This window comes from Oryctolagus cuniculus, chromosome 5 (assembly GCF_964237555.1).
Source record: "Oryctolagus cuniculus chromosome 5, mOryCun1.1, whole genome shotgun sequence".
Taxonomy (NCBI): Eukaryota; Metazoa; Chordata; class Mammalia; order Lagomorpha; family Leporidae; genus Oryctolagus; species Oryctolagus cuniculus.
The window spans coordinates 133,758,737-133,782,176 of record NC_091436.1 but is presented as its reverse complement, the minus strand read 5'-3'; the positions used below and the strand labels follow the sequence as shown (position 1 = coordinate 133,782,176).

General features: G+C 45.3%; 1 protein-coding gene across 4 annotated transcripts in view; it reads right to left on the bottom strand.

Annotated features, from left to right (window-relative positions):
• The window catches only part of FKBP5 (FKBP prolyl isomerase 5), a 133,487-nt gene extending 120,544 nt beyond the window's left edge, over positions 1-12,943 (bottom strand). The window contains exons 1-2 of one of the 4 annotated variants that reach the window (XM_070074154.1): positions 12,779-12,890; positions 5,855-5,941 (exon numbers count right to left, since the gene is read on the bottom strand). The gene's annotated coding sequence lies outside the window, so the exon portion shown is untranslated. Of the gene's footprint in view, positions 1-5,854; positions 5,942-12,778 lie in introns of all 4 variants that reach the window. The other 3 variants (XR_011388695.1, XM_008262824.4, XM_002714639.5) reach the window with 3 other exon arrangements.
• Between the last annotated feature and the right edge of the window lie 10,497 nt (positions 12,944-23,440).

The following is a 23,440-nucleotide window of genomic DNA, read 5'->3' as shown; positions in this document are numbered from 1 at the left end:
AAATTCAATAACTCTATAGCAGGATAATGTTTAAGTTGATAATTCTGTATGGCCCACAAATGATGCTATAAATATCTAAATGGCCATTGGAAGAAAAAAGGTTCCCTATCCCTGAACCCACAGACCTGCACTTTAGTCATAAAAATACTAAAAAGTCCTGATATGTTATGTACACTCAGTTCACTGCCTTACTGCAAAGCACGTGTAGATATTCTGAACCTGGAGGAAGTTCTCCTCCATCACATCTAAGTCCGCTGCCCAAACCTCCGGATAAAGTGTAGGCCCCAGCAGCCACCAGCATATTCGAGCTGAGAGACTTGGCAATCTTCTATCACCTTGGTTCAAATATAATTACTATCTTGGCCTCAAAAAGTATGTGTTCGTCCTGCATGTCTGACTGAACCCTTCTCTGGAAGGAAGGAAACGTCCTGTTTTATTTAGGGAACGTACCTTAATTTTGGTATGTATGAACTTCATTACAGATTAGGGATAACTTCCTGTTTTAACATGCTAACAAAATTGGGCCAAGAGTAGTGGAAATGAAAGGTACAAAAAGATCAAATGTGGTATTATAAAGTTAGAAACAAAGGGGGTTAGTGGCTCACTGAGCTTAAGAAGTCAAAAACGACCAGTAAGGATAATTGGGTCATTAACAGCTGAAGAGGGAAGTCAGCAGGAGAAGTGTTTTGGCTGGAGGAGAGGGCAGATCAGATGTGGGTTGGTATACAGCTACCACAGAGAGTACAAATATTGTTTTCAGTTACAGACCTCAAGTTGAGAAAGTGATATAGATCTGGAGATCTAAAAGGGGGTGGCAGTTAAAGTATAACAATGGGGGCTGGTGCTGTGGCATAGTGGGTAATGCCGCCACCTGCAGTGCCGGTATCCCATATGGGCTCTGGTTCGAGTCCCGGCTGCTCCACTTCTGATCCAGCTCTCTGATATGGCCTAGGAAAGCAGTAGAAGATGGCCCAAGTCCTTGGGCCCCTGCACCCACGTGGGAGAACTGGAAGAAACTCCTGGCTCCTGGCTTCCAGCAGATGGAAGACCTCTCTCTCTTGTCTCTCTCTCTCTCTCTAACTCTGCCTTTCAAATAAATAAATAAATCTTTAAAAAAAAAAAAAACCTGCAAACTAAATCTAAAAAAAAAAAAAAAGTATGACAATGATTGAGTTTTCAGAGAAAAACAAGGTAACACAAGAACATTTTGACAGCTGCATACCTCAGATACTACACTTTGGAGATAAACCTAATTTTCTAGATGAACAGCAACTTATTCTACAGATATGCAGTACCTAAAACAATTTATTCTAATTAAGAACTTAAAAATTAATTTTTATTTTTCAGGCTATGAACTAACTAAAAGAAACTACAGAGAAAAACAGTTTCTCAACTACCATTTTCCAAAGTCAAATTTCTGAGTTAAAACACACTGCTTGTTTTATTTATTATACAACTTTTGAAAGAAATGAGAAGAAAACTTGGTACACCAATACTACCACTATTTTATATTATTCTTGGGAATTTAAGTTTTCAAAGCACATTTTGAGGGGCTGTCACTATGGCACAGCGGGTTAAAGCCTTGGCCTGCAGCCCTGGCATCCCATATGGGCTCCGGTTTGAGTCCCGGCTGCTCCACTTTCAATCTGCCATGGCCTGGAAAGCAGTGGAAGATGGCCCAAGACCTCAGGCCCCTGCACTCATGTGGGAAACCTGGAAGAAACTCCTGGCTCCCGCTTCGGATCAACTTAGCTCTGACCATTGTGGTCATTTGGGGAGTGAACCAGCAGATGAAGACCTCTCTCTGTCTCTGGCTTTTCCTCTCTTTGTAACTCTGTCTTTCAAATAAGTAAAATAAATCTTAAAAAAAAAAAAAAAAAGTACATTAACTTGGACCGGCATTGTGGCATAGAGGGTAAAGTCATCTTGTGCGATGCTGGTATCCTGGTTGCTCCACTTCCAACCCAGCTCCCTGTTAAAGGCCTGGGAAAAGCAGTGGAATATGGCTCAAGTGTTTAGGTTCCTGCCACCCCCATGGGAAACCCAGATGAAGCTTCTGGCTCCTGGCTTCAGCCATCTGGAGAGTGAACCAGTGGATGGAAGATCTCTTTCTCTGTTAACTCTGATTTTCATATAAATAAACCTAAACTCACACACACACACACACACACACACACACACTAGCCAAAATGTTAAGGATTAATGAATCCGAGGAATAATCACATTAATGAATCTGGAGAGTGGGTACACGGATATTCATTATACTGTTCTCTTCGGTTCTGTGAATGTGTGAAACTTGCATAATAAAAAAGTCTAAAAAGGGCTACTTACAAATTTTTTGTTAAAGATTTATTTATTTACTTGAAAGTCACAGTTACAGAGAAGCAGAGGCAGAGAGAGAGAAATCTTCCATTCCCTGGTTCACTCCCCAAATAGCCACAATGGCCAGAACTGAGCCCATCCAAAGCCAGGAGCCAGGAGCTTCTTCCAGGTCTCCCACGCAGGTGCAGGGGCCCAAGGAGTTGGGCCATCTTCTACTGCTTTCCCAGGCCACAGCAGAATCAGATAGGAAATGGAGCCGCCCACAGGGGATGCCAGCACTGCAGGAGGCAGCTTTACCCTCTATGCCACAGCGCCAGCCCCCCTACAGATATTTTTAAAATACATCTTCAGTTAAGGCTAGCAACTCAAAAAAGATAAATACTTTTCTAATAATGCACTTTTCATCTCAATAGACCAATGAAATTAAGTGTATATAAAAGAGAGAAAAGGCCTCTCCTTTCATTTCAGAGAAACATGAATACATTACATTCATTAAATGGAAACAGTCTTATCCATGGTGGTTGATATTAGACATCTGTGATTTTTATCCTCAATGAACTCATGGTTTTGTTGAAAAATACATGACATATAAATGTATGGTTTTGATAAGTAAAGGCAAAATGAGTGCTTTTCTTTAGTATCAATGGTTAATTTGTTGAGCATCTGGTTAGCCCTTCAGTTACTTCTAAAATCTTCTACACTAGTAAAGTAGCCAAATAGACAAGATACTGGAGTAGATACAAAAAAGATATTTTTAAAAAATGAACCAATATTAATAAATTATACATAATTCTGTTATAAAATATTTAAAAGTATATAAAACAATAAGAAAGTTGAATATTTCTTAACAATTATCATTGCTTAAGCTATGATTTAAATAGAGTTAATTTAAATCAAATCACACTATTGAGGCTATGGACACTAAAATCAGTAGAGTAGCTGACTGACCATTTCCCACTTCCTGATGACATGAACAGTTCATCTGATCTGCAAGCACTCACCCCTCCTCACCACCCCAAAACACCAACCAGATGTTTGACTTCTCTGGTAAAATCCAGGATAGAGAAGCCTGCACACGTCTGCAAGAAACTTGGCCCACTGCAGGTGTGCAATTCTGTCAACAGGAATAATAACCACCTTCACCTCCCAGAAAGCTACTGCTACACATCAGTCTCACTCCCTAGGTGATACGCATAGGATAACAAAATGAAGCAGGTTTACTTGCTGGTAGTTCTACCTTGAGTCGTTTTCAGGTTCCTGTTTCTTCTAACAAAAACATGTTGTCATGAAACTTCAGTGAAAAGCAGAATACACACAACGGTGTATTCAGAAAGTCCATGAAAAAATGGAATTAAAAGACAAGTTTATTTCGGTGCAAGAAAAACACCCTGACATCCAGGCAGTCTTTTCATAATACACATTTTCCATGAACTCTTTGAAGACCCTTTGTATAAGTACAAAGACAGCCAATGACTCTTTTTTCCATCATTATTAAATTACTGATTAATTCATAATTGAAGTATTTCACTTTTTCCAGATAACAAGATCATCTCATTTGAAACACTTTTAGGGTTTTCTCCTTTGGTAAAACTTATATACTATAAAATGTGCAGATTTCAAGTATCCAGCTCAGTAAGGCTGAACAAATGTATACGACAGTTGGTGAATCTGGATGAAGTTACAAAGAAGTTCCTTGTACTGGACTTGCAACTTTTCTGCAGTTGAAAATTACAGGGCCGGCGCCGCGGCTCACTAGGCTAATCCTCCACCTAGCGGCGCCGGCACACCGGGTTCTAGTCTCAGTCGGGGCGCTGGATTCTGTCCCGGTTGCCCCTCTTCCAGGCCAGCTCTCTGCTATGGCCCGGGAGTGCAGTGGAGGATGGCCCAAGTGCTTGGGCCCTGCACCCCATGGGAGACCAGGAGAAGCACCTGGCTCCTGCCTTCGGATCAGCGTGGTGCGCCGGCCGCAGTGCACCAGCCGTGGCAGCCATTGGAGGGTGAACCAACAGCAAAAGGAAGACCTTTCTCTCTGTCTCTCTCTCTCACTATCCACTCTGTCCACTCTGCCTGTCAAAAAAAAAAAAAAAAGAAAGAAAGAAAAAGAAAATTACATGAGGCCGGTGCCATGGCTCACTAGGCTAATCCTCCACCTAGCGGCGCCAGCACCCCGGGTTCTAGTCCCAGTCGGGGCGCCGGATTCTGTCTCTGTTGCTCCTCTTCCAGTCCAGCTCTCTGCTGTGGCCCAGGAAGGCAGTGGAGGATGGCCCAAGTGCTTGAACCCTGCACCCACATGGGAGACCAGGAGAAGCACCTGTCTCCCGGCTTCGGATTGGCGCAGCAACCGGCTGCAGCGTGCCGGCTGCAGCGGCCACTTGGGGGGTGAACCAACGGAAAGGAAGACCTTTCTCTCTGTCTCTCTCTCACTGTCTAACTCTGCCTGTCAAAAGAAAAAAAAAAAGAAAGAAAGAAAGAAAGAAAGAAAGAAAGAAAGAAAGAAAGAAAGAAAGAAAGAAAGAAAGAGAAAATTACATGAAAATAAGTGGCCAGTATTTGGTGCAATGAAAATACTGCTTGGGTTGCCCACATCCCGTATCACAGCCCCTGGGTTTGAATCCCAGCTCTGCTTCCAACTCCAGCGTCTTGCTAAACTACATCGTGGAGGCAGCAACTGATGGTTCAAAGACTTGAATCTCTGCCACCTGCACAGGAGACCCACAGTGAGTTTTTGGCTCCTGGCTTCGGCCTGGCCAGGTACAAGTCCCAGGTGTTGCAGGCATCTGGGGAGTAAACCAGCAGGTAGAAGATTTCTGTCTGACTGCCTGTCTCTGTCTCTACCTTTCAAGTAAATTAAAATAAATAAAAATTATTTTTAAAAGATTTATTTATTCATTTATTTGAACAGAAAGGCAGAGACAGAGACAGATGTAGAAAGGTTTTCCATCCACAGGTCCACTCCCCAAGTGGCCACCACATCCGCAGCTGGGCCAATCCAAAACCAGGAGCCAGAAGCTCCCAGGAGGGTGCAGGGGTCCAAGGACCTGGTCCATCTTCCACTGTCTTCCCAGGCCAAAGTAGAGAGCTGGATTGGAAGTGGAGCAGCCGGGACTCGAACTGGCACCCATATGTGATGCCAGCACTGCAGGCAGCGACTTTACTCATTACGCCACAGAGCCAGCCCCAGATAAAAATTATTTTTACAAAATTATATGAAAATACAGTTATTTAAAAAGTGTATACTTCCATTTTCATCCCCTGAGTCAAAATACAGAATATTTCCATCACCCCAGAAGGTTCTTTTGTGCTCTTTTCCAGTCAACCACAGTCCATATCCAGAGGCAATAACTGTCCTGATTTTTATCACCATCCCTTAGTTTTGCCTGTTCTTGTATTTTTCATTAGGGCATCATATAATGCATGCACCACCCCTCCCCCGCCTCTATTGCTCTGAATATTTTCTGAGATTCATCTATATTGTTGTGTGAATCAGTAACTCAATCATTCTGTGGAAAAAGCAGCAACAAATATTTTGTACCAAATTTTTTGTGGACATCTATTTCACTCCTCTTGGTGCAGCAAGATTTCATTTGGAGAAAAAAAAGGGTTTCACAGACAAATAAGCCTGGAAAATAAGAGTAGATGGGGCTATACACACACATATACATATAAGAGCTAAGTGTATATAGTTACATGTAATACAAAAATAGGTATTTTATATTTACATATATGTATGTATCTTATATATGCTTAAATAATTCTGAGACGTACACCTAGGACCAAAAAAGATATTTTCAAATAACTTAAAAAGGTAAGTTCATAATGAAAGTAAACCTAAAATGAGAAAGATGACATATGAATTTTTCTTAATAAATTTATTTACATAAGTTATTTAACCTAAGAATAAGTCAAAAGAAAAAAAATTCTCTCCATGTAATCTATCCTGTTATGGGTCAATTAAATACTTTCTTATATCAAATATCTCCTCCAAAACTGGAATTTCAAAACGTTAGGTGCTACCATCTACTACATAGTAGTTTTTCACCATATGGACGATACCCAAAATATGTGCTAAGATTACAAGACTGTTTTATTGTCTTGCTTTTCTTAAAAGTTAGACATGGAAATTATTTTACTGATTAATATTTAACATTATCAAAGGACATTCCATGGTCATTCAGGATATATTCTGATAAAGACTCCATCTTTAGGATGTGTTCTCCATTCCAAAAAGTAACCTCCTGCAGCTTTAAGCACCCAATACATTTTTACTTTCAAATTCTACTATGTAACATTCAGCTGATAATACAGGAGACCTTTAATTTCCAGAGAAAGGAACATTAGGAAACAAGCAAATGTGATTTTTTTTTAAAAGATCGATTTGAAATTGCCAAGCATGCGTTTGATAATCATTTTCAGGAGACTCCTCATTTAGCATCTGTAAATTTCTAAGATCGGGCACCAGTGTTGTGGCACAGCGGGATAAGACGCTGGCTGTGATCCCAGCATCCCGTACGAGCACTGGTTCGGGTCTTAGCTGCTCCATTTCTGATCCAGTCCCATGCTAATGTTCTGGGAAAAGCAACAGAAGATAACCCAAATCCTTGGGCCGCTGCCTCCCACGTGGTAGACCAGGAAAGAGTTCCAGGCTCCTGGCTTCGGCCTGGCACAGACACCGCCATTGTGGCCATTTGGGGGAGTGAACCAGCAGATGGAAGACCGCTCTCTCTGTCTCTTCCTCTCTCTTTCTATAACTCTGCCCTTCAAATTAGTAAACAAATTTTTTTTTTTAAATTGCCACAACTGAAGCAGTGTTCTACAAATGATTCTAGAAATTTACTGTTACCTCCCTTAAGAGGCGTTTGCAACTACAAGAGGGAAAAACAACCCTCTTCCAGTCTTTGATCTTTCTTCATCTTTTATTCCTCCTTCCAAAAAATAAGTAAGTTCAAAAACATAAAATTCAAATGTAGTACATTTTTATCTTAAAAAACATTCATGGCATTTGGATGTTCCCTAACTTTCACAGATGTATGACTGTTTACTTTAAAAAATTATTTTACTCTGAAAATACATATTTTCATTTTTCTAATAACTGTACCTTTCACTAAAAAATAGCCTTGAATAAGCCTTAATTTTTTATTACAAAAATGACAGCAACTCCAAACAGCTACAGTAACCAGCTTCCAATAGCCTTTGCCTGATTGTTTTAAAGAACTACAGTAAAATTTTATTCTTATTTTAAAAATGTTTTGCTTCTAGGTCAAGAGCACAAAACCAGTGCATCAGATATGTAGACCCCACACTTGCTCTGGTGGTCCTGCATTCTCAATAATCACATTTTCCAAAATGCTAGACATAAATATTAAATCAAACATAAAAGGCAGGTTAGTTCTCATAAACTCTAAGAGGTACACGTTAAGGCAGGTGTTATAGAGTGGTGGGATGCCATCTGCTTGGGATGCCCACATCCCACATTCAAGTGCATGGTTCAAGTCCTGGCACTCCATGCTTCAGATCCAGCTTCCTGCTAATGCAGCAGGCAACAGCCCAAGTACTTGGATTCTTGCCACTCACAGTGGGAAACCTGAATGGGGCTCCTGGCTCTTAGCTTCCGTCTGGCCTAACTCCAGCCATTGCGGCCATTTGGGGAGTGATCCAGCGAATGGAAGACCTCTCTCTCTCTCTCCTTTTCTCTCAGTAAACTCTGCCTTTTTTTTTTTTTTTTAAGATTTATTTTATTTATTTGAAAGAGTTACAGAGAGAGGCAGAGATAGAAAGAGAAATCTTCCATCCACTGGTTCACTCTCCAGGTGGCCACAATGGCTGGAGCTGGGCCAGACGGAAGCTAGAAGCCAGGAGCTTCAATCTGCTGGTACACTCCCCAAATGGCTGCCATAGCCAGGGCTGCGCCAGGCTGGAGCCAGGAGCTAGGAGCTTCTTCTGCGTCTCCCATGGTGGTGCAGGGACCTAAGCACTTGGGTCATCTTCTACTGCTTTCCCAGGTGCATTAGCAGGGAGCTGGATTGGAAGTGGAACAGTCGAGACTCAAACCTGCACCTGAATGGGATGTTGGTGTTGCAGCCCACAGCTTTACCCACTGTACCACAATGCTGGCCCCAGATCCTTATGTCTTAACTGCTAGGTCAAATACCTACCCCCTGTTGTACATATTGTGAGACACAATTCTGCAATTAATTTATGGTAAGCAATTAAGTATCTATATTTTATAATTCTGAAACTATCTGGACTTTCTAGCCTACTGATTAGTACTTAATTTTGTTTTTTCAATATTTTATACTTATGAATTGTTCTTTAGTACATTATAGTGTTTTAAAATTCTGAAATTACATCCTTAAAAGTATAAAGAAAATTCTACCTACCTATACCAGAGACTGGGTGGATGATAGTATATAAATCATATAATTATTGAGCCGGCGCCGTGGCTCAATAGGCTAATCCTCCACCTTGCGGCGCCGGCACACCGGGTTCTAGTCCCGGTCGGGGCGCCGGATTCTGTCCCGGTTGCCCCTCTTCCAGGCCAGCTCTCTGCTATGGCCAGGGAGTGCAGTGGAGGATGGCCCAGGTTCTTGGGCCCTGCACCCCATGGGAGACCAGGAAAAGCACCTGGATCCTGGCTCCTGCCATCGGATCAGCGCGGTGCGCCGGCTGCAGCGGCGGCCATTGGAGGGTGAACCAACGGCAAAGGAAGATCTTTCTCTCTCTGTCTCTCTCTCTCACTGTCCACTCTGCCTATCAAAAAAATAAAAAAATAAAAAAAAATAAAAAAATAAATCATATAATTATTGATTTAAAACAGTAGTGACCTAAGTGTGATTTAATTTGCAAATGAAACTTTTATTTACCTTGTAAAAAATCAGCCAAATGAGGCAGGTTAAAAGAATTTATAGTAGGACTATATGTATTAACAAGTTACTGTGGCCAGCGCTTTTGGGCAGTAGGTTAACACCCGGGCCTGAAGCGCCAGCATCCCATATGGGCGGTGGTTCAAGACCCGGCTGCTCCACTTCCCATCCAGCTCTCTGCTATGGCCTGGGAAAGCAGTGGAAGATGGCCCAAGGACTTGCACCCTCATGGGAGACCCAGAGGAAGCTCCTGGCTCCTGGCTTTGGATCGGCGCAGCTCTGGCCATTGCGGCCAATTGGGGGTGAACCAGTGGATGGAAGACCTCCCTCTCTCTCTGTGCCTCTCCTCTCTCTGTGTAACTCTGACTTTCAAATAAATAAATAAATAAATCTTTTTTAAAAAAGTTACTAACAGGTTGTAATTATCAGCACTTAAAATAATTGTGTGTGTATGTGTGTGTAACTCTGCCTTTCAAATAAATAAAGTAAATCTTAAAAAATAAAAATGACATCAGGGGCACCTGGGTTCAGTATCTAGTCCTGACTTCTGGCTGCACCTTCCTGATAATGAAGATCCTAAGAGGCAGCATTTCTGGCTCAAGTGATTGGGTTTCTGACACCCAAATGAGAGACCTGGACTGAGCTCTGGGCTCCCTGCTTCACTAAGGTCTGGTCCGGCCTGGCCCAGCCCAGGCCGTTGTGGGCATTTGGAGAGTGAGCCAGCAAACGGAAACTCTCATTCTCTCTCAAATAAATATACTAACATTTTTAATGTGTTAAAATTGTTTCAGATGAAAATGTGATTTTAAAAAATAAGTACAATATAGATTCTTCCTTAGGAATTGTGAAAAAGTATATTAAAAGCTTATGGAGGACATTCCTAATAGCAGGTACAAAATGCATGTTTCTATTAAATAAAGCAGTATTGATGTTTGTAACAGTGTTTTTCAATCTGTCTTTTGGATTTAGCTAAAGTCCTTGTTTTTTTGTGAAGTTATTCACTTAAAAATATTTACCACTCGCACCACCAGCCCCCAATCAAAAGGAGCCGTACCTGAGGGTAACTGCTTAAAAAAAAAAAAAAAACCTGCCAGTGTTTATTGTGAGAATTCAGCTTGTGCTTAATTTTGAAGATAAAATGTGCTTGATAAATTAAAGTGAACAAAATTCAGTAGTTAAAATATGCAAAAACTGAATTTTAAAATAGGTTTTAATTTTAAGGTACGTTCATAATTAAAGTACCTAAAATATACTTTTGTGGAAACAAACTTACGAGACATAACTTGACGATATTTGGCATATTAAAGCACCATCACAGGATAAGGACAATCAACGCTCTAACAGCACAGCACTTAAATGTATTCCTTTACACTAAAGAGCAATTAAATAAATAACGAGAGACAATGAAAGCCCAAGTGTCATAAAGTCCTTTATAACTTTGTAAAGGCAAAACCCATTCTATGTGAGGACAAGCCACTGTTCTTTCTACCCTTCCTAAGCATCCGAAAGCCAGCTCAGCTTGTACAGCAATAACTTCTGCGGGTGTACAAAGAGGATGTTCTTCTCCGGACTAATCCATTCTAAGTAGAGAAGCCTGCAGGAAACTAAAAAGCCTGAAACATGGATTCTTTTTCCAATTCAAGAGTAAACAGAAAATTAAAGACTTAATTAGTTGCCTAATTCATTAAGTTTTTCATGTTGAACTGATAACAATTGTTTTAAAAAAAAGAAATGCACTCAAATTTCCCATAAATAAAAAAAGTTAAAGATTCCAAAAAACATACCTGTTTTACAAAATGCTGGAAAGACAAAGCCCTTACAACATACGTGGGAAGTTCAAAAAGTTCACGGAAAAGTGGAATTAAAAGATGAATTTATTTCAGTACAAAACATTCTGAAATCCAGACACAGTTTCTTCATAATATGCATTTCTGTGAACTTTTAAAGACCCCCGTTATCTAAGTTTATTGCTTCAGAGAAATAAAACAATTTATAAAGATCATCTTTATTTTTTTTTTACACTGAAGTAGTCACAACTTTGGCTGAAGAGTTCTGACCTCTTATTAACTGTTACATAATTCTAATTAGCAAGGTAAATAAGCAAATTAAATCAAAGTTAATAACGCTGCTCCTAGGCAGTCAAACATATCCACTATGTGCATCAAACAAGACGCTTTAAAACATAAAAACCGAGCACACCAGATCCCGTGTGTCTCACAAGTGACCTAATTTTAGAAATACAATTGTATAGCATGCCCAGGTTGGTCAGGGCTAAGTGTGGCGGGTTAGGCAGGGGTCGGGAGGCAGACACACAAACGGAAACGCTAAGGGAAAGTACGACAGGACAAAAAGCTCCCACCAGGGTAAGGCCTTTTTTCAGGTCGACCCTTGGAGTTTGACTCCCATCCCGAGAGAGGCAGCTCCTCTGACTCTCTAAAGCAAAGACCCCCAACGCGGGGGCAGGGGGGCTGCAAACCCCTACCCCGAATCCGCCCTAACTCTTCCCGGGTCCCCCATCGAACAAGGCGGGGAGACAATGAAAGCAAACAGTCCAGGTCAGAGAGCGAAGAAAGCTCCCATTCAGAGCTACGCCTCACTCCCCTGGAAAGCACAGCCCAGAAAGCGAATCCAAAACCACGGACTGCACGGCGGCCCGCGGAGGGCAGCGGGGCTCTGCGCGCTCCCCTTCCAGGCTGTACCTGCCCGAGCCGTCGCCGCCGCCGCCGAAGCCGCCCCGCACAGGGCGGCTGCGCCCGGAGCAGGCAGCCTGCAGCGCCCGGGTCCTGCACGCGGCTTCTGCAAGCCGTCCGGGGCGCACGCCTCCCGGGACGGCCGGCAAGGCGGGCGGACGGAGCCGCAAGCGTCCCAGGACCCACCCCGGCCGCAACTCTCGGCCCGCACCGCAGAGTGCGGGTCACCTGTGAGCGCGGCGCGGCGCCCGCACCCCGCCGAGGGGCCGTGCGGCTCCCAGGCACGAGCGCCAGGGCGGCAGGTGACGGCGGGGCACGCCCGCGTCCACACCCAGCGGGCGGCCACCCCGCGCGCGGCCGGGGCGCTCCGTTATCCTCGCCCTCCGCGGGCCCGCCAGGTGAGCGAGTCTCCATCGCGCCCGCGGCGTCCTGGCGCTCGTCTCAGCCCCGGGCTCCAGGCCTCCGGCCGCCCCGGTCCCGGAAGGCCAAGTTGCGCTCCGGCCCGCGGCTGCGGCTGCTCGGGCGCCGCCCGGCTTCTCCGAGGGTCCCGCAGCGCCGGGCCTCGGGCGAGTCCGGGTCCGCCGACGACAGCCGGAGCCGGGACCTGTCACCCCGGGCGGGAAACAAAAGCCGAGTGAGGGCGAGCGGGCGCGACCGGGAGGGGGAGCGCGGCGCGGGCGGAGAGCGGCTCCCGCGGCCCCCCGGAGGGAGCCTCGGCCCGGCGGCCCCCGCAGTCGGGCTGGGAGCCCCCCGGGCGCTCACCTCGTGGACTTGCAGCCCCTCGCGCCACTCCCTCCCGGGCTGGGGAGCCGCGTGAGGGGCAGCGGCAGAACCTGAAAAGAGAGAATTGGGCTCTCGGGACCCCGCGGCCGCCCCACCTCATCCCTGCGGCCATGGCGCCGGTACCTGTCTCCACAGTGCCTGGCCAGCTCCTGCTCTCTCCGCCTCGCCCGCGCGCCGCTCGCCCCTCAGCCCGCCCAGCAGGCAGCCCGCGCGCCGGACACCGCAGTCCGAGACTGGCAGCGCCCGCGAGCCGGCCCGAATCCCCAGGGCAGCGCCCGGCATGGTCCCGCCCCCGCCGGCCGCAGGACCCCCCTTCCATAGGGCCCCGGGGCTGTCAGTCCGCCCCCAAAAGGCGCGCGGGCTGTCGCTCCGCGTGTCCGGATTGGTGGCCGCGCGCGGTCCATGCAAATAAGGCCCCGCCCACGTTTATTTGCATCTCCGCCCCCCCACACTAGCCCACGTGTCTGGCCCTTGCCCTTTGTGGGGGCTGGAGAAAATGGATGGAGGAAGCTGACCGACACCCCCTCACATCAGCCCTTCCCTCCACAGAAACTAACGCCCAAGCAAGATCGTTGACCCCACTGCCGTACCGTGTCTGTCTGTCCTGCGGGCCTGGTCTGTGGCGGGAGAGGGGTCAGGTCGGGCTGTTTGCGTTAGATTAGCAGTCCAGGTTAGCTCCAGGACACTAACTCGGGAAGCTAGAGATGCTAGGTCGGACCCGAGAACATCCCGCCTCAAGAACCAGGTGAGCACGCGGCACCTCCCTTGGATACCCAGGGACCGTGAGAACCCTGCGGCCCCCACGCTGTCCCCCCCCGGGGGGGGGGGTGCAGGGGCGGCGGGGGGCCTTAGGGAATCTTTAGCTCAGCCCCATCATTTTTGAAGAAACAGAAACCTGAAGTCTCAAACTGGGGACCTATGGGACATGATAGTTGCCTATGGTAATCTGATGTCCCCTAATCAGATTAGAACCCGTGTCTCCTGGCTTTGCACACTGTCACACTGAAGTCTTTGTAAAAGGCCCTTCCCATAAACCAGTCACCATGCTGCCTGGTGCTTCAAGATTTGGAGGTGGGTAGAAAGTTGGTGGCATTTGGCGGAGAGGTTAAGGCACCAGGTCCCCCAGGAGTGGTAGGATCCATACCTGGCAAGGGCTTCCCTCCCAATTCCAGCTTCCTGCTAATACAGACCTTGGGAGGCAGCAGCAATGATGGCTTAAGGGGTTGGGTCCTCGACACTCACCTGGAAGACCTACTTTCAGTTCCTGGTCCAGGAATGTACTGGCTTGCTCTCTCTTTCTCTCCCTGCCTCCCTCCCTCTCCAATAAATAGAAATAAAAAGTGATATCTGTAGAAAAGGCAAATAGAGTCAACCCTGAGACCTCCTCAAGGATCCTTATCTCAGTCATTGGTCCTCAGTGTCTAGAAGCGTCTCTTTTTTGCCAGGGAGAGTCACTGAAACCATTTATTCATGCATTAATTCAGATAGTGTCGATCAAAACTACTCTGCATATTAACACTGATTCAGCAGGCATCTACCATGCTTAAAAAACAGCAAGTATTCAGCACCATGCTATGTGCTGGCTATGCAGCAGTGAGGAGGAATTGCCTCAGCTCCAAGAACTTCACTTTAGGACACAGGGACATCACGTTGAACATCTGAGTGTTCTTCACCCGGCAGGGGCTGAGATGGGATCTGCACAGGGCAGCGTGGAGGGCTCCCGGGAAGGAGGGGTCCCAGGATTCTTTTCCTGGGAGAGGCAGAGGATTCATTGAAGGGGTGACACAAAACCTGGCTCTTGCCAAAGAGAGGGGTGTAGACAGGGAAGGAAAGGGAGTCCCAGCAGGGAGCATGTGTGTGTTGAGGGGGCAGGGGTAGCATGAGCAAAAAAGCGCACAGACCTGGGAAAGCCCAGTGGGCAAAGGCAGGGCGAGGAGCAGTGGGCAGGTCTGCAGGGCCGTGTGGACAGGTCACATGCTCCGGGACCGGGCTCTTCCAGGAGGAAGACAGAAAGGCCGGTGAGGCTGCCAGGCTATGTTGTAACACACCGCGGCAAATAACAACAGGCCCTGTAGATACAGCTGCAGCCTTTTTTTTTTTCCCTCTAGGCCAGAGTCTGTGGGGAACACTCAGTTCCATAGTTCAGATAGCAGCCTGGGTGGCTGCACCCACTCCCCCAGAAAACCACTCTGGTCACCAGGCTTGCCCAGGATCCTTTGCATTTGGAAACATGTTGCTTGCCTTTCAACTAAACCTCGCTCCCCTTCAGAACTCAAGGCCGCAGACACCTGGCGGGTGTGGGTGGGGGGTGGGGGAGGAGGTGGTGTAGCCCTTTCCTAATGCATGGAGCCAATCTGTGCAGGGCCTGTCACTGAGGCTTGGTGTCATGGGTGTGTCACAAGGGCCCAAAATTTAGAAAGGACCTGTGCTCGGATTAATGCTGTTATTGATCTCTAGAAATTCTTAGTAATTTTTTTAACCAAGGGCCTTGCATTTTCATTTTGCACTGAGTCCTGCAAATTTTGTACCTGGTTGTGCCTGTCACCATCAGTGTGCCTGGGCCTGCTTGTCCTGCTGCTCAAACCACATCTCATTTTTAAAGCACTTGGCATGCACTAGGCCGGTTCGCCTGCCTGTGTCGCTGGATTCTCACAGTGGCAACGCGGGGAAGGTCAGTATGCCTTTCTGTTCTCATTATTCGAGAACACTGAAGTTTGGCAACTGTTTCCAGGTGGCACTAGAAAAGGGCAGCACTTGGACCTGAACTCAGCCCACAGAGCCCCATTGCATTGCTGTGGAGCTGTCTCCACTTTGGTTTCTGGTCCTTTCAAAGGCAGCTTTGTACATGCAGGATTCGCTAAGATCAGAACAGGTGGTGGGGTGGACATCTGTCCTTTCATGGCCACCTAGCACCTTTTGAGTAGCTTTTCATCAGTTTTGAACCATTTTCAGCCATTACGTATTCAAATACTACTTCTGTCCCTTTTCGTCTTCCTGAGCTCCACTGAAACACGTGTTAGAACACGTCCTTCCTTTCTTTTGTGTCTTCCTTCGTTTGTCCTTCCATGCTTTGTTCTAATGAGTTTCTTCTGTTTTTTTCAGTTCACTAGAATTCTCTTTTCAGCTTAAAAAAATCTTTTGAACTCATCCATTGAGTTCCATTTGGTTAGTCTGGTTTTTAGTTCTAGAATTTCCATGTGTCTTTCTTAGATCTGTGATGCTGCTTCCTGTGTCTCTGTACCCTGCCCTAGCTTCCAAGCTTGCTCTTCTCTTCTTAGACACAGTCACTATACTTGCTTTACGGTCTGTTTCTGATCATCCCAATCTGGGGTTGGCTTCCATTGTTGGTTTTACCACTGGTTCTTCCTCATGTCTTGGCTCATTTATCTGATTATGCTTTGGACGCTGTATTTGAAAAAGTCATTGGAGCTGCTCAAATCATTTGAGATTGTGTTTTGGAGATCGTATTTGAAAAATCATTGGATGATAATGTCTTCCTCTGTAAAAAACTCCATTTGCTTCCGCCAGACATCTGGAGGCGTTACCAGCCTGGGATCACCTTAACTCAGTTTTAGGGCTCCAGATTTTCTGATCCACCCAGACGACTTGAAGCCGGCTATCGTCTGCGGGATGGTTTATTTCTTCATGTTTCCCCTTTACTCAATGGTGTACTCTTTGAGGTCCCAAAGATTGAGTTCTTTCAGTAATATATTGTTCCATGGCAAACTATCCCAAAATCTAGTGGCTTAAAATAGATGCCAGCAGACTTGTTCTTAAAGGGTCAGGCAGTATTTTTAGGCTTATAAGGCAAAGCAGCCATAGACAGTACATAAACAAGTGGCATGGCTGTGTTCCAATAAAACTTTATTTACAAAAACAAGCAGCCATCCCAACCTGATAAAGTGCATCTACAAGAAACCCACAGCTAACGTCACACTTAATGGTAAAAGACTGAACGTTCTCACTAGGAAACAAGACAAAGACAAGATAAAGACGTTCTCTCTAGCTGCTTCTACTTGATATTGTACTGGCAGTTCTAGCCAGGGCAATTAGGCAAGAAGTACAAATAAAATGAATCCAGGTTGGAAAGGAAGTAGTAAAACCATGTTTTCACAGATACATGATCTTGTTTATTGAGGATCGCAAGGACTCCATTAGAAATCTCTGAGAACTGATAAATTCAACAGGCAGCATACAAGATCAACAACAAAAATTCTGTATTTATACATTTGCAATCTGAAAATTAAATTTTTAAAATCCACTTGTGATAGCATTAAAAAGAATAAAATACTTAGGAGTACATTAAACAGAAAAGATGCAAAACTTACACCCTGAAAGCTACAAAACACTCTCAAAATTAAAGAAAATCTAAGTAATTAGAAATTAGTAATTAGAAATCATGGATTCCAAGACTTTGCATTGATAAGATAATAATCTCCCCAAAGTAGTCTTCTGATTCAGTGCAATCTCCATTGGAATCTGTGATGACGATCTAACTGTAGTGTTCATGCAGAATCGCAAGGTACCCAGTGTAGCCCGTAACAAGCTTTTGAAAGGAAAACAAAGCAATGGAACTCAAACTTTCTTCTTTCAAAACTTACAGCAAAGCCACAGTAATCAACATGGTGTAGTATTGGCATAAGTATAGACATGGATCCACAAGATAGAAGTGAGGAGCCAGAAATAATCCCACACAGCTATTGGCAGCTGATTTTCGACAAGGGTGCCAAGTGTTGGTACATTCATGGAGAAACTGGAATTCTCATGTGTTACTGGCAAAATGATGTAGCCCCTGTGGAAAATAGTTTGGCAGTTCCTAAAATGTTAAATATGGAATTACCATATGTTCCAGCAATTCCACACCTGCTTATATACCCACATGAATTTAAATTGGAGCTCAAACATATATGTGTACTAACGCACCAATCATATATGTCAGCATCATTCATAATAACCAAAAGGTGGACATGTTCTTAAAGGGTCAGGCAATGTCCATCAACTGATGAGCAGATAAACAAAACATAGCATATCCACAAAGCAGAATATTATTTGGCCATAAAAAAAGTACCAGGGCTGATGATGGGGTATAGCAGGTTAAGCTGCTTCCTGTGGTGCCGGCATCCCATGTGGGTGCCGGTTCTAGTCCCGGTTGCTCCTCTTCTGATCTAGCTCTCTACTATGGCCTGGGAAAGCAGTAGAGGATGGTCCAAGTCCTTGGGCCCCTGCACCTGCATGAGAGACCTGGAAGAAGCTCCTGGCTCCTGGCTTCAGACCAGCCCAGCTCCAGCTGTTGCAGCCTTTTGGGGAGTGAACCAGTGGGTGGAAGATCTCACTCTCTCTGTCTCTCCCTCTCCCTCCCTCTCTCTCTCTGTGACTCTGCCTTTCAAATAAATAATAAAACTTTTTTAAAAAATGAAGTACTGGCCGGCGCCGCGGCTCAATAGGCTAATCCTCTGCCTGCGGCGCCGGCACACCGGGTTCTAGTCCCAGTCGGGGTGCCGGATTCTGTCCCGGTTGCTCCTCTTCCAGTCTAGTTCTCTGCTGTGGCCAGGGAGTGCAGTGGAGGATGGTTCAAGTCCTTGGGCCCTGCACCCACATGGGAGACCAGGAGAAGCACCTGGCTCCTGCTTGGGATCAACGTGGTGTGCTGGCTGCAGCACGCCGGCTGCAGCAGCCATTGGAGGGTGAATCAACAACGGTAAAGGAAGACCATTCTCTCTGTCTCTCTCTGTCTCTCTCACTGCCCACTCTGCCTGTAAAAAAATAAAATAAAATAAAATAGGAAGTACTAATTGATGCTACAACATGGATAAATCTTGAAAACCTTATACTTGGTTCTGGCACTGTGGTATAACAGGTAAAGCCACTGCCTGTAGTGCCAGCATCCCATATGGGCACTGATTTGAGTCCCACCTGCTCCACTTCCAATCCAGCTCTCTGCTATGACCTGGGAAAGCAGTGGAAGATGGCTCAAGTCCTTAGGCTCCTGCACCCAAGTGGGAGATCCGGAAGAAGCTCCTGGCTCCTGGCTCTTGGCTTCAGATTGGCCCAGTTCCGGCTGTAGCAGCAGTTTGGGGAGTGAACTAGCAGATGGAAGACTTCTCTCTCTGTCTCTGCCTCTCTGTAACTCTGCCTTTCAAATGAATAAATAAATAAATAAATATATATATAATAAATATAAATATATTTTTCTATATTTAAATAAATTTATATATAAATATAAATAAATTTTATATAAATTTATTTATTCATTTGAAAGGCAGAGTTACACAGAGAGAGAAGGAGAGGCAGAGAGAGAGAGGTCTTCCATCCTCTGGTTTACTCCCCAGTTGGCCGCAAAGGTCAGAGCTGTGCCTGTCTGAAGCCAGGAGCCAGGAGCTTCTTCCAGGGCTCCCACATGGGTGCAGGGGCCCAAGGACTTGGGCCATCTTCTACTGCTTTCCCAGGCCATAGCAGAGAGCTGGATCAGAAGTAGAGCAGTCGGGATTCGAACCAGCACCTGTATGGAATGTCAGCACTGCAGGCAGGAGCTTTGCCTGCTATGCCACAGCGCTGGCCCCAATAAATAAATCTTTTAAAAAAAACAACTTATACTCAGTGATTACATGCATATGAAATGTCCAGAACAGGGAAGAAGGGAAGATGCTAAGTAGGTTACAGTGTTAACAGGGAGATGGTAAGTAGGTTAGCAACGCTAACTACTGGGGAGAGGGGGAGGGGAGGGTAAGAAGAAAACAAGGAACGGAATTTCATTTTGAGATGTTAGAAGTGTATTAATGTTGACCGTGGTAATGGTTGCCCATACCAGTGAATATGCTGAAAACAATTAAGTGGTATAATGTAAATGAGTGAATTGTATGGCATGTGAATTATATCTCAATAAAACTGTTAAAAAATAAAGTAATAAGCAGCCAGCCAGGGGCTATGGTTGACTTTCTCCTGACTTAAAGCAACAATTATTGTGTTTGTTTGCTTACAATTCTGCAATCTGAACATAATTCAGCAGGGCAGCTGGTCTCTCGTCTGTGTGGCATTAGTGGGACAGCTTGACCAGGGCTAGACAGTCCACTTCCACAATGGCTTTACTCACAATGAAGGAAAGCTGACGTCATCTGTAAGGGTGGCCAGTTCTTCTCCACATGGTCTCCCCAGGGGACTAGCTGGGTTTCTCACAGCATTGTGTCCCCAAGGTAGCTGGACTTGTGAACATGGTGGCTGGCTTCCCCCAGAGGGTAAATATGGAAACTTCCAGTCCTTTATAAGGTTTAGGCTTGTACTTGACATAACATCTCTTCTCTTGGGTTCTATTGATTCAAACAGACCAGAGCAGGGCCCAGGTTCAATGGTGTAGTTACTGAGCCCCCAGTTACTGGGGGCCACCAAATGATCACAGTCTACCCCTGTATCCTAATGACTCCCTTGCTCTTGCATGGAAAATATACTCTCTGTCCCCTGAAGACTCCCAAAATCTCACCTCATTTCTATACCAGGATGGAGCCCACGCTCTGTAACTTCCTCATCTAAGTCAGGTATGAACAAGGCATCTCCATGTGGCTCTTGATCTAATGGCAGGCACGCAGCAGCCATGGGCCCCTAGCCATCCTGAAACACAGCTGGGTCCATGTCCCCAACACCCTAATTAGATCCCAGTCCTCAGGGTACACGGACTTCTTACTTCTACATGGCACTTGCTTTCCCCAGAGCCAACACGTGTGCTCACACCAGAACCCACACACCATTTCCTCTATCTTCTGTTGATTAAAGCAAGTCATAGGCACATCCCAGAGTCAAGAGGCGTACACAAGCATGAGTCCCCTTTCGGGGCCATCAAAGAAACCATTTATCACTGGGCTGTGTATCAGTCTCTCCACCCTGGGTACCTTGAACTCTAATGTAACCTCAATTCCAGGAAGCTTTGAAAAGTACAGCTCAGCCTCTCCAATGGTTTCTTCAGATTGGCAAACAAATGTTCTTGGATAAAAGCGGCCCCAGGGCTCACCTCTCTGGTGGAGTTGCCAGATTTAATAAAATTCAAGACTTCCAGTTGCATTTGAATTTCAGATTAGCAGCAAATACTTTTTTAGTACTGTATAAAGATGTCCCAAATATTGCACACTTATGCTAAAAAAATTTATTGTTTGTCTGAAATTCAACTTTAACTAGAATATACACTAAACAATTATGCATTGACTATCTGAAATTCAGATAAGAATTTAGCTGGGAGCACTGTATAACTGGTAACTCCAACTTCTCTGGGCACCTACATTTTCTTCTCTGTTAGTTTAGCAAATCCTCACTATTTCATGAGATTTTTGGCGCTTTTAAGATTCAAAAATATTTGTCTTACATATGTAGTTTCCTTAGGCAGGAAGATTGGTCCAAATTCTAAATGATCTTTCTATACTTGGGGAAATTTTCCTGTTAGGAATTTTGCCCCTCAACCTAAAAATCAGAATTCAAATTCCCAGCCTCCCTTGCAACAAGAACATAGAAACAGGTTGTAACTCTACCAGCTACACACCTGAGGGAGATGTGGGAGGCTTGGTGGTCACAATGGCAAATGAGGGGGCTGCTCGGAGGTTGTAAGGGCCAGTTTGCCAGTTTCTGAAGCAAAATGTGGCAGCAGTAGCCATGGTCAAGTTCTCGGCATCAGTGTTCAGCAATATTGGCAGCAGCCTTTCTCTACAATGTGGTTTTAGGCACTGCCCCTGGAAACTTAGTCTGTTTTTGGTTTTTTTTTTTTTTTTCACTTCTCCCAATGATTCTGCAAGTTACCTAATAACCTGAAATAAGCCTCTTTTCTGCTCAATCTAGTCAGAAAGGATTATGTTGTTTGCAACCAAGACACACTAGTAAGTACCTACTACACTCTGATCTTTCACTACCTACCTGTGAAAACTTGAGAAATTCCTCCCCCTTCTTTGTGCCTGTTCCCACCTCTGCAGAGTGTGTGTGGTGGGGTACATGGGCAGGGAGGCATCTAGAAGGGTCTTCCAGGGTGACAGTCTCCAGCCCTAGAGGCAGTGACTGTGACTTCCCAGGTGACCAGTGGGAACCTGAAGGAGCTTCTTTCTCTTCTTCCTGAGGAACTCAGCTCTAATGTAGCACCTGTGGCCTCCAGTTGATTGGGCTATCTCTGAGGATGCAATGATGCCTAAAGGGGGAAAGAAGGATTTCCCACACTTATCAAGGAGAAAACTGAGAACAGATCTATGTGGCTGGATTTAGCTCCTAAGACAGCTTCACTATTCCAGGAGCTGCTTGGAAATACCAAGATCCTGCCGGCGCCGCGGCTCACAAGGCTAATCCTCCGCCTTGCGGCACCGGCACACCGGGTTCTAGTCCTGGTCGGGGCACTGGATTCTGTCCCGGTTGCCCCTCTTCCAGGCCAGCTCTCTGCTGTGGCCAGGGAGTGCAGTGGAGGATGGCCCAGGTGCTTGGGCCCTGCACCCCATGGGAGACCAGGAAAAGCACCTGGCTCCTGGCTCCTGCCATCGGATCAGCATGGTGTGCTGGACGCAGTGCACCGGCAGCAGCAGTCGTTGGAGGATGAACCAACGGCAAAGGAGGACCTTTCTCTCTGTCTCTCTCTCTCACTGTCCACTCTGCCTCTCAAAAAAAAGGAAAAAAAGAAAAAAAAAAAGAAATACCAAGATCTTTTGGAGCCTTAGGAAAAGAACTGATAACTTTCCAACATTTGTGGGGGCTTTATAGATACCTATCATTTATAGGCCCTTGTTTACGAACTGTCTTTTTTAAAAAGTTGTTTATGTATTTATTTGAAAGACAGAGAGAGAGAGAGAGAGAGAGAGAGAGAGAGAAAGGTCTTTCATTCACTGGTTTACTCCCCAAATGGCCACAACAGCCGAGGCTGGGTCACGCTGAAGTGAGGAGTCAGAAACTCCATCTGGGTCTCACATGGATGTCACGGAGCAGCTGGGACCCAAACCAGCGCTCTAATATGGGATGCCAGTATCACAGCAGCAGCCTAACCCACTGAACTACAATTGCAGCCCCAGGAACTGTGTGGTTTTGTAGACTGAGGAACACAAATATTTACTGTTTGCAAATCCAATGGCAATATGATTTATTTTTTGTTTTAACGAATTGATTCTAAAATCCATTTGGAAAACTTGGCTTGTACTGATTACAGGGAAAATTCTGAAAAAGAAGAGTGATGCAGCTCTACCAGATATTAAAACATACTATGAAACTACATTCTCTGAATCAATTTGATTCTGGCATGTGAAATAATAACAATTTTAACAAAATCATATAAAGAATATCAAGTACTTGTGTAGAAACAGTCCTAACTACCCACGGACACTTTAGAGTAAGGGAAACATCTGAACATTCAATAAATAACATTGGGAAAACTAACTAGCTATTTGTGTGAGAAGGAACAAGGGCAAGATCGTTCTTCATTTTTTTATACCAAAGTTACTCCAAATGGATCAGAGATAAAAAGGTAAAAGATGAAATTATAAAGATAATATAAGAAAACATAAGGGCTGGCACTGTGGTGTAGCCAGTAATGCTGCTGCCTGCAGTGCCGGCATCCCATATGTGCACCGGTTAAAGTCCCAGCTGCTCCACTTCCGACCCAGCTCTCTGCTGTGGTCTGGGAAAGCAAGGAAGATGACCCAAGTGCTTAGACCCCTGCACCCACATGAAGACCTGGAAGAAGCTGGAAGAAGCTCCTAGCTCCTGGCTTCAGATCAGCCCAGCTCCAACCGTTGCAACTATTTGGGAAGTTAACTAGCGGATGGAAGACTCTCTTTCTCT